At 36.9% G+C, this 14,906-nt stretch overlaps 1 long non-coding RNA gene across 2 annotated transcripts in view; it reads right to left on the bottom strand.

Moving 5' to 3' along the window:
- Positions 1-14,902, bottom strand: part of LOC125182177 (uncharacterized) — a 79,390-nt gene extending 64,488 nt beyond the window's left edge. Inside the window, exons 1-3 of one of the 2 annotated variants that reach the window (XR_007161343.2) lie at positions 14,345-14,902; positions 13,361-13,468; positions 9,311-10,204 (exon numbers count right to left, since the gene is read on the bottom strand). This is a non-coding gene — a long non-coding RNA (uncharacterized lncRNA). Of the gene's footprint in view, positions 1-9,310; positions 10,205-13,360; positions 13,469-14,344 lie in introns of those variants that run through there. The other variant, XR_010831762.1, reaches the window with a different exon arrangement.
- Positions 14,903-14,906: the final 4 nt, after the last annotated feature.

Below are 14,906 nucleotides of genomic sequence, written 5' to 3'. Positions count from 1 at the left end.
CAGGGCTTCTGCTGTTTTAATCTGTGCTTCACGTTGATGCTTCACTCCTGGGGCCTTTGAGCTTTAGTTCTCAGCCCCTCAGCTAAGAAATTACCCACAGAAGGTTTTTTTTTTAGTTTAGTTTAGTATTGTTTTTGTTTGTTTGTTTTGAGTATAGAATCAATCACTTAAATGTTGGGAACTGCTTAGTCATTGTTTCTGACTGCACAATGATATAGTTTTTAATGTTATAGTCTTTTTGACACTGCTCCTCCTCCTCCAATCTCACATTTGTTAGGTATTCCTGTGCAGTGCTGATATGACATTTAAATTACACTCACAGACTGCCAGCTGAGCATGAAAAGCTTATTAACTTCAGTCTAATGTGCAAATATACTGAGCAAAAATACACTGGAATTCATGTCTAAACATATGAAATATTTAATGCTATGCTTATTGAAGAAATCACACCTAAATATCCAAAGCTAGATACTAAAGTCCTAGATTTTCATTTGACTTTGTTGAAGGGTATTCAAACTTCTGAACACATCATAAGTTCACAAGACTGCTGTGCAATTTATAACACCAAATAGATTGTCTTAGCTTTCCTTTGCTGGCAAAACTGGCAGATAGGGCCTGCCAGCCCTGAAAAGTGATGGGCTTAAATCACTACTTATTACCTTGAATTGAGATCACAGTAGACGGTATGAACACAGCCCTTTAAACTTCTGTTTCACCTCTGTTAAATGAGATTAATAAGATATCCTTCTTCTACAGAGTTGTGGTGAAAAGGAGCAATAAATATACACATCTAAGATATTACTGATGAATGCAATAGAAAGTTGGATGAGGGAATTAATCACTTTCTCAGATAAGCAGAATTTGAATGATGTGAAATGTGGTGCTTGACTGTTTTATTCTCACTGAATGAGAAATGTTGTTTTACTGAGGACTATAATGAAATGGGCACAATTTTACACCATGATTCACAAGAAATTGTCTTTTGTGAACATTCTCTTCAAAACTGACCACATTTGCAATTTACTAAAATGTAAATTGACAACTTTGGTAATCATCACTCTAGCTGGACAGAATTTGGGATTTAGCTTCACTTTCTTTCAGATATTGTTAATGTGGATCTTTATTCTACACAACAGGATTTAAGATGTTGATGGAAAAAATTTCTTTTTCATTTGCTGTGAGTTTATCCTGCAAGTACCTTGAGAAAAGAAAGCATGGAAAGAATCTTGCATGCCTGTAGGTGCTAGACTATCAATAGAAAATAGAAAACTCTATTTCTGATCTTCGCCTTCATTTCTTACTATAAAAAAAAAAAAGTTACAACCAAAAAACAAAGCATCTTCAACACACACACCCTGAAAATTTTACAAGACACTGGAAAAAGGAGAAAAATAGTATCCCTCGTGTCATGTTTACAGAATCACTTTAAAAGAATGTAACTGAAAGTTTAAAAATACATATGACACTTTGCAGTTCTCAAATTTAGTACTCAGTTTAAATATCTCGAATATCAACACTAATGACCTCTTTTGTTGTAACGTCCTCCATACTCTTGAAGAAAAAACATGCTAAATCATAGCTAGGTTCACTAAAGTATTCACTGGCCCATCCCAGGGAAGCATCTGATTTCAGTAGGTACTCACGTGCTTGATCTGAAAATTCCCTAGGTGCCTACAGATATGCTTCTCTCTATGTCCAGTACTCTGATCTGAGCAGTTAGGATCATCAACAAAGGCATCTTGAATCTAGCTGTGGTCCAGAAACTGGACAAAGATGCACCACTGCCTACATCTTTAGGATTTTTCATCAGAAAAAATCCTAAAGCAGAATCCAGAATTCAAGCTCAGGTGCAGTCCTAGACTCCAACCTAAACCTACTCTGGGTGAGACCCAAACGTCCTTCATCCTCCTTTGAGCCCTGGTTTCTGTGGGAAAGAAATGCAGAAGTGTAAGGTAAAATAGGGATCAAAACATACTATTGTCAGACCCCAACCCTGCACTACTAGGAGGTGAGGAGCATTTAGTGTCCTATGGTGTACATTTGTTCATAATCTAGATGTAGTCTAGAAGACACTGTCAGGTATTGTCGTAATCTCAACAATGACTAAAGACATTTCAGACTTCAGAAGGACCAAAATGAGTAATGAAGTTGCAAGCAGACCTAACACACAAAATGCAGCTGTAAGCATTCCTTTTTAATGTAGTTGGAGGAGGTGTCCATATTTTATATATGAGAGTTGATAGGTATCTTCACCCTGAAAATGAAAGAGACAGCATAATGCTCCCCTCTCCTGAAGGAGCTGAAGCATGCACCCATATTTCCAAAGGGGTAGGCTGGGCTGGAATATACTTCTCTGTAACTAATCCCTAAAGAAACCGGAACGTTTTCATTACAAGGAGAGAGCACTCTCACCCTCTTTAAAAGCTGCTGTCTCACGTGTAAGTTAATTTATGCTTTATTATAATAGGACTCATCTAATTTACAAGCTTTGACTCAGAGTTCTGCCTCCTCTGCGAAACACTACCGTGTCCTCCCTTCCTGTTGGAGCCGTGGCACAAATCCACACAGGAAGGAATACAAGATTCACAGGGCGAGAAAACTATCAGGAAAGTGGGAGTTCACTTGGGTGGGGGGAGATTTTATGCTTTGCTCCCAAATCCTTTTATATGGAAAGCAGAAACATTAATGTAAACAGGGACTGAAAACTTGTGAGTGCCAGGATACTCCCTAGATAATCATATTTCCTTCCAGGCTTTCTCATTCTATAATAGAGCCTGGAATATCTCTTTTTTCTTTAGAGAGGGCCAGGTTCAGAGGAGGAAGAGAGTGCCCTCCAACCACCCCGTAGCCAATAATTTGGTGACTAAGTAAAGTGGGTTTCAACTCCATCCAGTTAAGAAGTACACCAAATTTACACCTACCACTTTCTGGGTGAAAAAAAAAAAAAAGAAAAAAAGAAAAAACACCTCTGAACATTAATTCACCAGCTTTCTGAAAGTAATAGTTGTTTTCTCTCCTTAAAGACAGATTATTTCAGACCTTTGGGGAAAAAACTGATTTTATAAAACATTCCTCTGCCCACCTGTGCTATGTCCAATGTGATCCAAGCTAAATCCTTACGGCAATGCACCTAATAAACAGCCAGGTCCATAAATGTTTTTTTTTTTTTTATTTTTTTAAATTAATATTTTTCATCAGCTATTGTCACAAGAAAAAAAAAAAAAGCTGCATATAGCTGTTATTGCTCCTTCATGTCTACCTCGGGGTGCTGAGTAAGCCAAACAGTATGTTACTTTTCTAATAGACAGCTGTGATCTTCCATTGCATGAGACACTATCAACACTTCTATGATTCCTGATACGAAAACACAGGATGATTTGAGGAGCCTATGTGAATTTTAATGAATTAAGAAGGCTCAGGTCCTAAAGAATTTACCACCTAGGTAACAAGAAGAACCCTACAGTCATAGAAGAGTGCAGGTTGAAAGGTGGCTCTGGAAACCACTGGAATAATGTATTCTGGAAATTAGGTTACTCAGGGCTCTGCTAAGCCAAGTCTTGAATAATTCCAGTGAGGGAGACTGCACCACTTCTCTGAGCAACCTATTCCAGGGTTGAATGCTTCTCATGGTGAAGAAAGTCTTTCATATATCTGGGTGGAGTTTCCCCTGAAGCAGCTTGTGCCCCTTACTTCCTCTCCTGTCATTATGCACCCATGAGAGGAGAGTACCTCCATCTTCCCTTGAGCTACCCTTTCAGGTATTGGAAGACTGTGATTAGCTCCTACTCCTCTCCAGGCTGAACAAACTCCCTTCCTTTGACCTTTCTTCTAGGGGAACGCTTCACGTTCCCTCCCACTAACTTATTCAGGAAGCTTCCCTATAGTAGCATATTGAATAAAATTGTTTCTGAATGTACATACTTGGAAAGTCAAACAGAATCCCTTCAAAGCTTTCAAAAATAAAATCAGCTTCTTTTAACAGTCTTAATTCCCCAAAGCAATTTAATTTTTTTTTCTTTTACTAGGTAAACTTCATTCAGAAAAATAAAAATAATAAAAAATAACAAAATTTAAAAAATAAAAACAAAAATAAAAACCTAGGTTTCAAAGTAAACAGCTTTCAATCTTTTAAAGTGCACAGGTGGGCCAGACACGAGCTCTGTGTGAATAAATGTGTGCATGGGAGAGAAGGAAAGAAGGCAAGGCTGGATTCTCAGGGAACTGGCTGCTGAATTATATTTAATGATTTACAGTCCATGAAGACACCATGTGGAGTGATGCAGAATAGCAGGTTTGTAGGAGAAGTCAGAACAAAACTAGAATTATGACCAGATACTTTTTGTTAAGTCTGAGAGCATTTGAGCCCAGAAAATAACCTTCTGTACTTGGAAGGAAGGCAGAAACAAACAAGCAGTGCAGGCAGAGGAGAGCAGAGAGTCACAAGCTAACATTGTTGGGATATGACACTGCAGCATTGCAGTAAAAAAGAAATGTCCTTGCATTATTCTTTCTTTGCAGAGCTGAGTACACAGTAATAACCTAACAGCTGCACATTATTTTTGCTCGGTGTTGGATGGGAACTGTCCCAACAGCAGCAGTTTAGGTTGTATTTCAGACTTTAATTCCACTGGACCCTATAAAAAGCTCATTTAGTATATTTGAATTTGATTTTGATTTTTTTTTCTTAATTATGAAAAATCATCTCTTACAGAGATGATTTCCCTGAATTTTAAATAAACCCTATATCTTTAGGGGAAAAAAATGCAGAAACTATCTGTGGTGACTCTTTACTGTTTTTACATAAACCATCGAATAATATAAATAGTTCTCGAAGTCTTTACAAAGCTTCTCACTCAATAAAAGTGTATAGCATTTTTGTTTTAAAACTCTTTAAGAATGACAGCATTGTAAGATATAATTAAAAATAAAAATGGAGATGTTGTTTGAGATCCAGTAATTTGACAGTGTAAGAATGCCATTGCCATTAAATACACCACAAAACACACTATTTAAATGTGAATAAGGAGGCAACTCCTCATTAAGCGCAGAGAGGCGCAGTGAATTCCACTGCAGCAGACCAGAACAGATCAACTCTACAAGATGCAGATCAAGGCTGGGGACTCCCCCACAGCCCCTTTGCAGATCTCACTCCCCTTTTTGAGGGCACAATCTGGATAAAAGATACATATGTGCAGGTTCACAGCACAAAAAGATAATAAGAGACAGGAAGAATAATCATTTCATTTATGGATCTTCCAACTCTGTCTCTTGGAAGTGAACCATGGAAAGATCAGAAAATGCAGCCTACAACATGAAACTACTGAATCAAATTGCTTAAAGTTTATTTCTCTTAAAGCTCACCCTGAAAGTTACCTATACAATGTTTTTTAATCAAGATTAGAAAATCTGTAACCAAACAAGGAAATATTCCAGCACTAGCTGCAAGATATGTATGCAGAAGGGTAAGCAGCCACAGAAAAGATAAACCCTAAAAAAGATAAAACCTTACTATTTAGAAAACAGATAGGCCGAATGTTCATCACATAACCAGTGCTTGCAGAAATCAAGCAAAAGTTTAAAAACTAGTCCAATCCAAACTCCTGGAAGAATTACTTTTTTTTTTTTTTTTTCTTGATGGGCTTCAACATAGACAATAAGAAAATGGTAACTAAACCACAAGAAAGAAGTACGAAGCTAGTGTTAGGATCTGTTCAACATTAAGCCATGGAATAGTCACAGAGGATTTTGTATGTTAAGTTGCTGTGTCTAACATTTAGTGAAAAGAGGAAAATATCTGGTAATTTGTTGCTGACTTAGCAGTTCCTCCAATTAACAGCAAGCAGCAGGACTAAAATGAAGAAACCAAGGTGCTCCTTTGTTGTTATAAAGGTAGACTTCTGATGTTCACTGTGCATAACGCTTATTATAATTATTACTAAAAAGGCTGCAGGGATTCAATACTACTCATTGTGAACAAGTATGGCTGGTCCTTAAATTGATTTAATTCACTTATAGCTTCTATTCACAGCTGTAATAATTTCATGCAAGTAATAGCAGGTTCAAATATATTGCAGTCACTGTGAGTCCTCTTAAACAGCCAAGCAGTGTAGTAGTCTAGGATATTGTCAATAAATCCAGAGGATATGTACCAGAGTGATACAAATATTAAAGGAAAGAGGAAAATAATTGATCTGGCAGCAGTATTAAAATGGTGCCATTTTTTCATGTCCCTTCCCAATTACTAGCTTATCCCCTAAATTATCAGTATTTGTAATATTCTAACTTTAGTCTAACTGAAATCCTGTTCTCATTTATATGATATCCTATTATACTGTACTGTGTGTTTAAGTAGCATTCTGCAGAGCTGAATTTGACTGCTAGTTAATCTGTGCTGATGCAGAAGTTTATTTGCTTGGTACCCGTGCACAAAAGTTGTGTGTGCCCCAAAAGGTCTGCATTTATCCAACTGTATTAGCTTGGTCCAATAAATTGTATTATCTCTACCTACATATTTTGCCACAACATTTGTATTTCAATTCCTGCTTTATAGTTTCTTTAATCTTCTCATGTTTTAAGAATACCAAAAATGCATGTTGGGTAATATGTGTTTCTCAATGTTTGCCATTATTTAGTAAGTTTTTTCATGAGCCAGTTCTGCTCTCTTTGACTTCACTGGGAGGAAGCTCATACAACCTCCCCAGGCTCTATGTTGCAAGTCTTTTTAATGTTTCTACCCTGGAAATGCCTTTTCTCCCACATCCTCCCTCTTATCACATTTGTTCCCCTTTCTAGTACCTGTAATTACGTTCTTTTTGAGATGGGATGGCAAAGTGAATTTATGAGTCTGTTTGGTTATCCTAAATACACAAAAGGGAAAAAGAAAAAAGGAACAGATGGTTTACAAATCTTTCATTTTCATAAGCTTGGGCTCAGTTACCTAAGAACAGCAAAAGTACTCTCCCAAGAAATCTTATTGAGAAAATTGTTCCAGACGTTCTGTTGTTTCCAGCTCGGCTTAGCATGCCTGCCTTTTAAGGAGAACTCACATTTTCTTAGGAAAAAACTCCCTGCAACACATGTTGGAAAAGGTAAAGAGACATAAATCTGTGTCAGGTACAGATGTGGAAGACTCTGGTGCCTAAAAGTCATCCCAGCTTATTTTTCTAAATGCTTCCACGGTTCATTAAGGCAGTTTAAATTCATGCATGCACATTAGAGGAAAATTATTCACGTTTGGTAAATATGCAATGTATAAACTGTCCATAAAAGGCACAGCGTTGAGGAACATAAGCTGTGGTTAAAACATTTGTTAGAGAATTTTGCTCACAGGTCATAAACACAGTAAAAAGCACACTCTCCTTCTGTTTGAGTTTATAGGATTTGAGCTACCTATGTATGTCTCTGTATAACCGTGTGTATGTACCCTCCGTGGCAGCTTCTGAACAGCTGCACACAGAATACAGATGGAGATCTCACTACTTTTCTGTTTATCATTACTCCCAAAAGAAATATATCTTTCTTACTATGCAAGATAAGCAAAACAGTTTAGAGTGCTTCCTTAGCATAGATGCTTAATGTTGAACATCAGATTTTTTTTTTCCCAGTTAAAATCACCAGATTTAAAACAGTATTTTCAACTACATATAAAATATAGACACACATACACGCTTCCTCTGATCCTTCAGGCCAATATATTTCTCTTTCTCACATTGCAGGTATTTGTTTTCCTATACTTTCACATATTAAATTTGGTGTCCCTCTTCTTGATATCTCTATGATATCTTCCCAGATTTGTTCTCTCTCTGCTCCATATTCCTTTCCCCTTCGCATTTTTATACTTTATTATCAGTCCCTTAAATCATTAATATTTGCTTTCAACATTATCGACAACTAATTTTCTTTCAATACCATGTCATTAAAATTTGTAATCTTTTTGTAAAATTCCTGCCTTATCTATATTTCCTTTTTTGCCTTAATAGCCTTATATAATTCTTTTTCATCATTTTTAAAAATATCTCTCCTGTTAAAAAAAAAGACAAGATTTCAGTCAGTTTCTGGCCTCTTCATTACTCTCTTTCAAAAAAAAAATAAAGTAAAATAAAATAAAATAAAATAAAATAAAATAAAAATAAAATAAAAACTACTTCCTTACAAATACACTTTGTATGAAAAATAGCATGTACCATTAACCAGTGTCCCCACCCTACTATTCATAATTTCCTAAGGGAAATTAATACAATATGTTTATGAAGTGTTCAGAAAAATATTCAGGCAAACCAACATGGTGTCATAAAGTGCTGTCATTCTTAGATGTAAAAATTAAACTAGTTTTATGCCTTATACAGTATACAAAAAAAAAAATAATGTTGGAGGGACATAAAGAACTTGGGAATACTTATTTGAAATCAAAATCTAGGCTTTGGACTTCTATTATTTGGTATTACAACAAGGTCAACAGTAAGTTCTAACTAAAAGGAGGAATTGTTCTAATAGCAGAAAGCAGCCTCTACAATTTTTATAATGCTCCTAGTAAGACTGTGACACTGAGCTCTGCTATAGATGAGAAATACGTGGCATGAAATTTTCCATGAGTATCCTAGGAAAGAAAATGCAGCAGTAAACATCATTAGTCAAGCGAGACCTACACGTCATAAGCAATAGGCAAGAGTCCAGGAAGGCCACAAGGTTAAAATGCTTTGTTTGAGTAATTATAGGATTTGAAGGATTAGACTGAACTGAAAGATTTAAGGACATGGAAGGATTAAAGGGAGAAATAAATAAATTCAGTTGAAGAGAAGGAAGTTAGAAAATGCAGCACAAAAATTGCATTAAATTCAGTAAAGTTTTTGAAGCAACTGAAGAATTCTTAAATAAGATAGTTGTATTTAGAGGCAACACTTTCGCTGCGTTTGTTTACTATTCAGTAACTGAATCTACAGAGACAAAATATTAAAAATAATAATTATAATCAGTATGTTACACATTAAAGACCTAACAAAACAAGCACATATTTCAGGTGAAATGTCTTGGCCAACTTTTTTGTATCCCAGAATGGAAAGTCATTATATACTCTGTAGATACCATAAAAGTGAAATGCCAGGACAGAAAATGTAGGTGAAATCACACCCAGCATAGCCTGTTACTGAAATCTGAAGATGCTCACTGTGCACAAGGAAAATGAATTCCAGTCTCTACCTTATGAGTTACATAAGGTAACTTTTGACGAGTTACAACATTCTGTAAAGCTCATAAAGCTTGTTTCTTTTAAAAGACCGCTGCCCTTGTAAACTATTAATAGTAAGAATTAACTCCCAAATTTTTTTCAAAGAAAATCTTCAGGCTCTGCATCTAGAATATTGTGGATGGGAAAAAAATTCTGTGAGTATGATACTAGGTGATCCATATCTCATGAGGAAAGAAGTTACCAGAAGATAAAACCACAAGATAACCAGAGGTATGTAACACTAAAGTTTAATGAATAGAGTGTTGGGTTGGTTTTCGTTTGTTTGTTTCTGAAAGTCATTCACAGTTGCAAGAGAATATCAGCTTCAGCAAAGCAATGCAAAGAGTCTAAGGTTTGAAAAATAGATTCCAGCTTTTATTTAGAGTTACTTCAGTGTAACTTAATGAAACCTCTCTATTCTTCTCTGATAATCTTCAGAATCTGGACAGCATCTGGACATCTCAGCAAGGATGTCCGAGAGAAGTTCAAGAGAAGGGATGAAATGCTAAGGGGGAGGAGGCAGAAGAAAGAGAAGACTCTCTTTTCCCCGTATACTTTTTTAATACTTTTCCCCGAGGAAAGTATTGCTGTGTAGACACAAACGTACACACAAATAGGATTCAAAACACAACACTAAGACAAGAGAGAATAAGTGAACTAAATACTATTTTTCTAAATGCGTGTTTCTTGCTGCTCTATCTTTTCTGAAGACATGCGCTGGTATTTTTGTCAGTCTCAGCTAGAACAGCGTTACCCCACACGACTGAAATGTGCTTCTCAGCAGGCTGACAGGTCACTGAAGCTTATGTGGTGGTCAAGTTTCAGATGCGCCAATTCCCTTCTGTTTCAGCCCAGGCTGGGTGCCGGTGAGGCCACAGGGTGCTGGCGACCGGCTGGGAAGCAGGCAGGCACACAGCAGCATGCTGCAGAGGCGCATCTGCAGACTGAGTCTTCTGCTTCTTGGCTCTGCCAATACCTCACCTATGGAAGAAGGTGATGGCAAAATGGAGTTTGATTGGGCTGTCACTATCAGCACAGAATGTTTTTTGTTTTTTCAACAGCAAATTTTTGAAGGAGCTGGCAGAATTTATTTATTTTTAGTCATTTCTAGGAACAACTCCAATCTTCCTTAGAGTAAATTTAGCTCATAAATTGTAACTTCTTATTCCTGGGCAGCTGAGTGAAAAGTACAACACAAAAACAAAACAATATATTTTCAAACAATTCTAGTCACTCACACACAAGTAGGTTTATAATATTTTCAAGACGAAACCTATTTTTTCTTTCATTTTTACTGAACATAGTATAAAACAGCATAATTCTTGGGGGAAGATGAATGTACACTATATCATTATCTCATTGTATTATTAATTATGGGCCTGAAACTATGACAATTCAGAATCTGACTTCAAACAAAAACACAGTTAACAACCTGCAAAATCAGAACATTTATTCTTCACTTTCTTAAATCTCTTTATTAAGGCCTATCTGTTTCATTTCTCTCAAAATGATCACCTTGAAAACATATTTCTGCTTCAGGAAAACTAAATATGGACCTAAAGTAGTTACTACTGGTTTATGACTCCCACATTGAAATAAAAATTTATGCTTACATACAACAATTTTCAAGATAACCTTTTCTGAATATTGCAGTAGAGTTTTTTTCTTCCTTTTTAAAGTGGCTATTTATCTCAGGCATTTCATTCAGATAGCAAATTGCTTCAGAAAATAAAAGAAATTCAGACACTATCCCAAGTCATAGATTCTGTAGAATTTAGAATTTAGATTTCTAAAATAAGAAATAGATGCAGTATTCAGAAGTGCTACGTTACAAGGAATTCCAGCTTGGCAAAGTGATCTGTAATTTATTATTCATTAAGCCAGTCTGAGCTAACCTGTCTCGGATAGCATCAGGCAAAAACTTTGTACATTTGAACAGAACATCTCTTTTAGCTGAATTGTGTCCTGTTCAAGTATTGCCACCACATGCCTACCAGAAATATTATTGATGATGATTGCATTTTGAAGAATTGTAGGATTCTGGGAGATGTTGATATCCACTTTTCCACATCACAGAAAACTCGAGTAATTTTTCTCATAAGATACTGCGATTTTGAGCCATGAATTAGCAGCTGCTTGCTTCCAAAACAAACAAACAAACAAAATAGATTTCTGTCAACTGAATATTTCCAGTGAAAGAGCATCTCTTGACAGCCCACACGGACAAACTTTTCCGGTGTTCCCTTCAGTGTGCTGAGGCCTGACCATTAGGTTTCTACTGGAATTTTTAGCCCTCGTGCTCACTTGGTGCTATTTGCTGTGCAACCATTCACACAGTATGGAGGCTTTTTGTGTGATTTCTATTCACCAGTAGCAGGGATGACAACTGATTTCTCTCATATGGGTCACTGACCAGACACCAGATGGTGTTCCTTCTAATCTGGTCCAGAGCCGGCAATTCAGCGGTGAAAAGCTTTATCCCATTACCAATCACCTGAGCCATCCTGCCTCCAACCCAAAGACTACAGATGAAACAGTTAATTTTCTTGACATTACTACCACCCCCACAAATATCTACTACACATCACAGACAGAAAATCATATTACTGTTACAAAATTTGACCCCTCTGTGGACTTGCAGAACAGCTTCTTTTTCAGAAGAGGTGCTTAAAAACCAGGCTCAGTAACAAAAATATTATTCTGTTTGGCAACTTTGACTGAACAAACCAGTTGCTCTGCCCTTTAGAAGCTAAACATAAGCAGATCACATGACAATCCTCAGGATTTTGAATAAAACTAATGGTTGTTGCAAATCTCTGAATATGCCATATAGAAAATGCACGACTAAATTCTTGTCTTTTTTCATTTTTTTTTTAAATGAAATTCACATTCCCTATAATGACAATTTTCTTTTGGACATGTTATTTTGCATGATATCATTCTTCTAAATAAAATCAGACTTCATATTGTACATTTTTAACGTTTGGCATATCATTTTGTATACGTGTATGTTAATGAGTACATAACTGATTATATCCTTTTTTATTGAAATATAATGTGAACGAAAATGTAGAATCAAGTACCCAATGTCTTTGGTATTTCTCTACAATAGCAATTTTATTAATCTGAAGTTAGTGTACTGTTATTAAATTTCAGCAAAAATTCCATTACATTGCTTGTAGCACATAAGTACTGAAATAGTAAAGTAGTTCCTCAAGATTTAAAATGTCAAGCATAGTTATGTCCATAACTGTATAAAACTGTCAAAACATAGCTAACATAGTATTTTGACATCTGTTTTCTAAGAGTAGTGTTGTATTTATGAAGGAATTTTGTTATCCATGACAATACAGGTTTAGGACCTCTTGAGGTTTCCAACAGCACTGCTTTTAAATCGTTGATAAATGTGTAAAATTCAAAAAGAAATGAAAAGAAAAGAAACTAGATTCCCAAGTGTAGGTAAACATGAAAGTCTTGATCAGTTTTGTTTCCCTTCCTGTTCTCTGTATTCTCTCTCAGTGTTAAGATCTTATGACAGAGGCCTCCTCTATGAATTTCCATAGCATCAATTCTGTGGTGGTGTTAATTACATTTATGAAACTTCTAGACACACACAAGAGATACACAACTGAAAGAAACAAAAACACAAGACCACTATGTATCAAATACTATGGAACAACACAATGTTTCAGAAGTACCTCCAGGTTCTCCATGTGAAAATTACAATTTCATCTTTAGGTTTTCATTTATTAACCATTATCTTTGGATCCAACTGTTGTTCTACAAAAAAGGAAACGTTTAGGACATAACAGCACTTTTTTGTCTTCTCCCATTTCCTAAAATATAAAGGGAAATACTTATGCTATTTCTGCCACTGTCTAGCGTCAGCATCCAACTTAGTCCCTTTCAGCTGGTAATCTTTTAAAATCCACTTGGTATCTAGCTCCTGATAAACTCCAGAACAAAAGTCTGTTTTGCAAAGCCCAAGCATTTTTACACATGCATCGTCTGATAATTGTCACATTCTCTAAAACATCATATCATTTGTTTCCTTTGACGAAGTTTTTCATCAGTATGGTACCAAGTTTCTTTACACAGCATAGAGTAAATCTTAAAAAAAAAATAATAAACACTTACTGATAATATGTGCCTGGATATTCACAGCTGAAGTGCTCAGATGAATAAGAGCAGCATGTATATTTTAAACAGTATACATCAGGATAGTTTGAACTGAAAGTGTAACATCTGCAAAAATGAATATAAAGGTGACATTAGGATGATTTGGCAAATAGAAAGGCTATCCTGCAGTAGAAGACTAAGATAGTTCGGTTTCTTTAAGCTAATAACATGAAATTGCTAGGAAGTCAATTTGTTTCTCTTATGCAAATAGATATGATACGAAGTGAGAGTTCTTTACACTATAGAATAATATGGCACTAGAAGAATAAACAGGACATGAATACATATAGACTGAAAATTAGAATGGATTCCTAATCTCCAGGGCATTTGGGGTCAAAAGGAGAATATTGAATGTGCAAGAATCAAGAAGCTTTTAATATCAGTATGGTTGGGAAGTTTTCAAGAAAAAGCACTGCCTGAACTAAGGACTTGAATAAGGACTTGACTGAATAAGGACTTGATTATGCTTTTGCAACTCATTTTTAGTGTTATCAAATGCCGCCTTTAAATAGCAGTTTGTGTCATAAGCTGGTATCTTATGGATTGCTTTGTTTTAAAGCCTGCTGATATCATAAACTGAAAAGCATATCAGAAAAAAGAGGTAATGTAGATTAAGTCCAGATAGTGTTGGAGTTGTTCAGACACTGAAGAAACACTTCAATTACCAAGTTACAAATCAAATTGTCATGTCCAGTTAACTTAATGAAGAAAGGATGCAATTTGTCAAAGCCTGCCTTTTCCTCCCCCAAAACGGAGAGTAAGGTACACTAGGTACAAAAAATTCAGCTAATTCAGAATTTATGTGCCTATGTCAGGGTTGAATTCAGTAAAATCCCCAATTTTACAGGGATGTCGTGTGGTCAAGTGACAAAATACCACACTATGGGGCCAAACGTATGATGGAAAGGAATGAAGTGAGGGGAGATGTGGAACAAATCTCACCTTTCCCTGCATCTATCACTAACACCGTCCATCTTTCTCAACAGCTTTACTTCACAGGTAGGTCCTGAGATGTTCTACCAGATCAAAGAGAGGATTGTAATAACACTTAAGCCTCGGGAGCAATGAAGTTATTCATACTCAGCTATAATCTGCAGTCGGCGTGGATTTCTCTGCCAGCTGTAGCATCGCATGCCCGTAACCGCCCTGTGTCACTGGTAGCCTGCGGACACAGCAGGGAGAGAGCGCTGTGAGGTTCCTGATTCCGTATAAACACTCGAGGAACACTGCGCACCAAAAAGCTTTCTCTACACTGAGCAGCACCCGACAGCAGCACCAGGCGCAGACGACGACGCCGGCTGACCCAGCTGCCTTTCCCAGCGGACTTTCGCCTTCGGGGCTTTTCGGTAGGTGCCCGGGGCTGGGCATGAGGCCAGGCAACCGGGGGGGGCGCCAACCAGGAGGGGAAGAGGTTGGGGGCCATGATGGACCGCAGCGCCCCGTGCCCTGCGGCGGCGGCGCCCCCTGCCGGCGGGCGGTGCGGGTGCGGGTGCCGGAGCGGCCG

Source organism: Anser cygnoides, chromosome 5, assembly GCF_040182565.1.
Source record: "Anser cygnoides isolate HZ-2024a breed goose chromosome 5, Taihu_goose_T2T_genome, whole genome shotgun sequence".
In the NCBI taxonomy this organism is placed as follows: Eukaryota; Metazoa; Chordata; class Aves; order Anseriformes; family Anatidae; genus Anser; species Anser cygnoides.
This window is presented reverse-complemented; position numbering and strand designations above follow the sequence as displayed.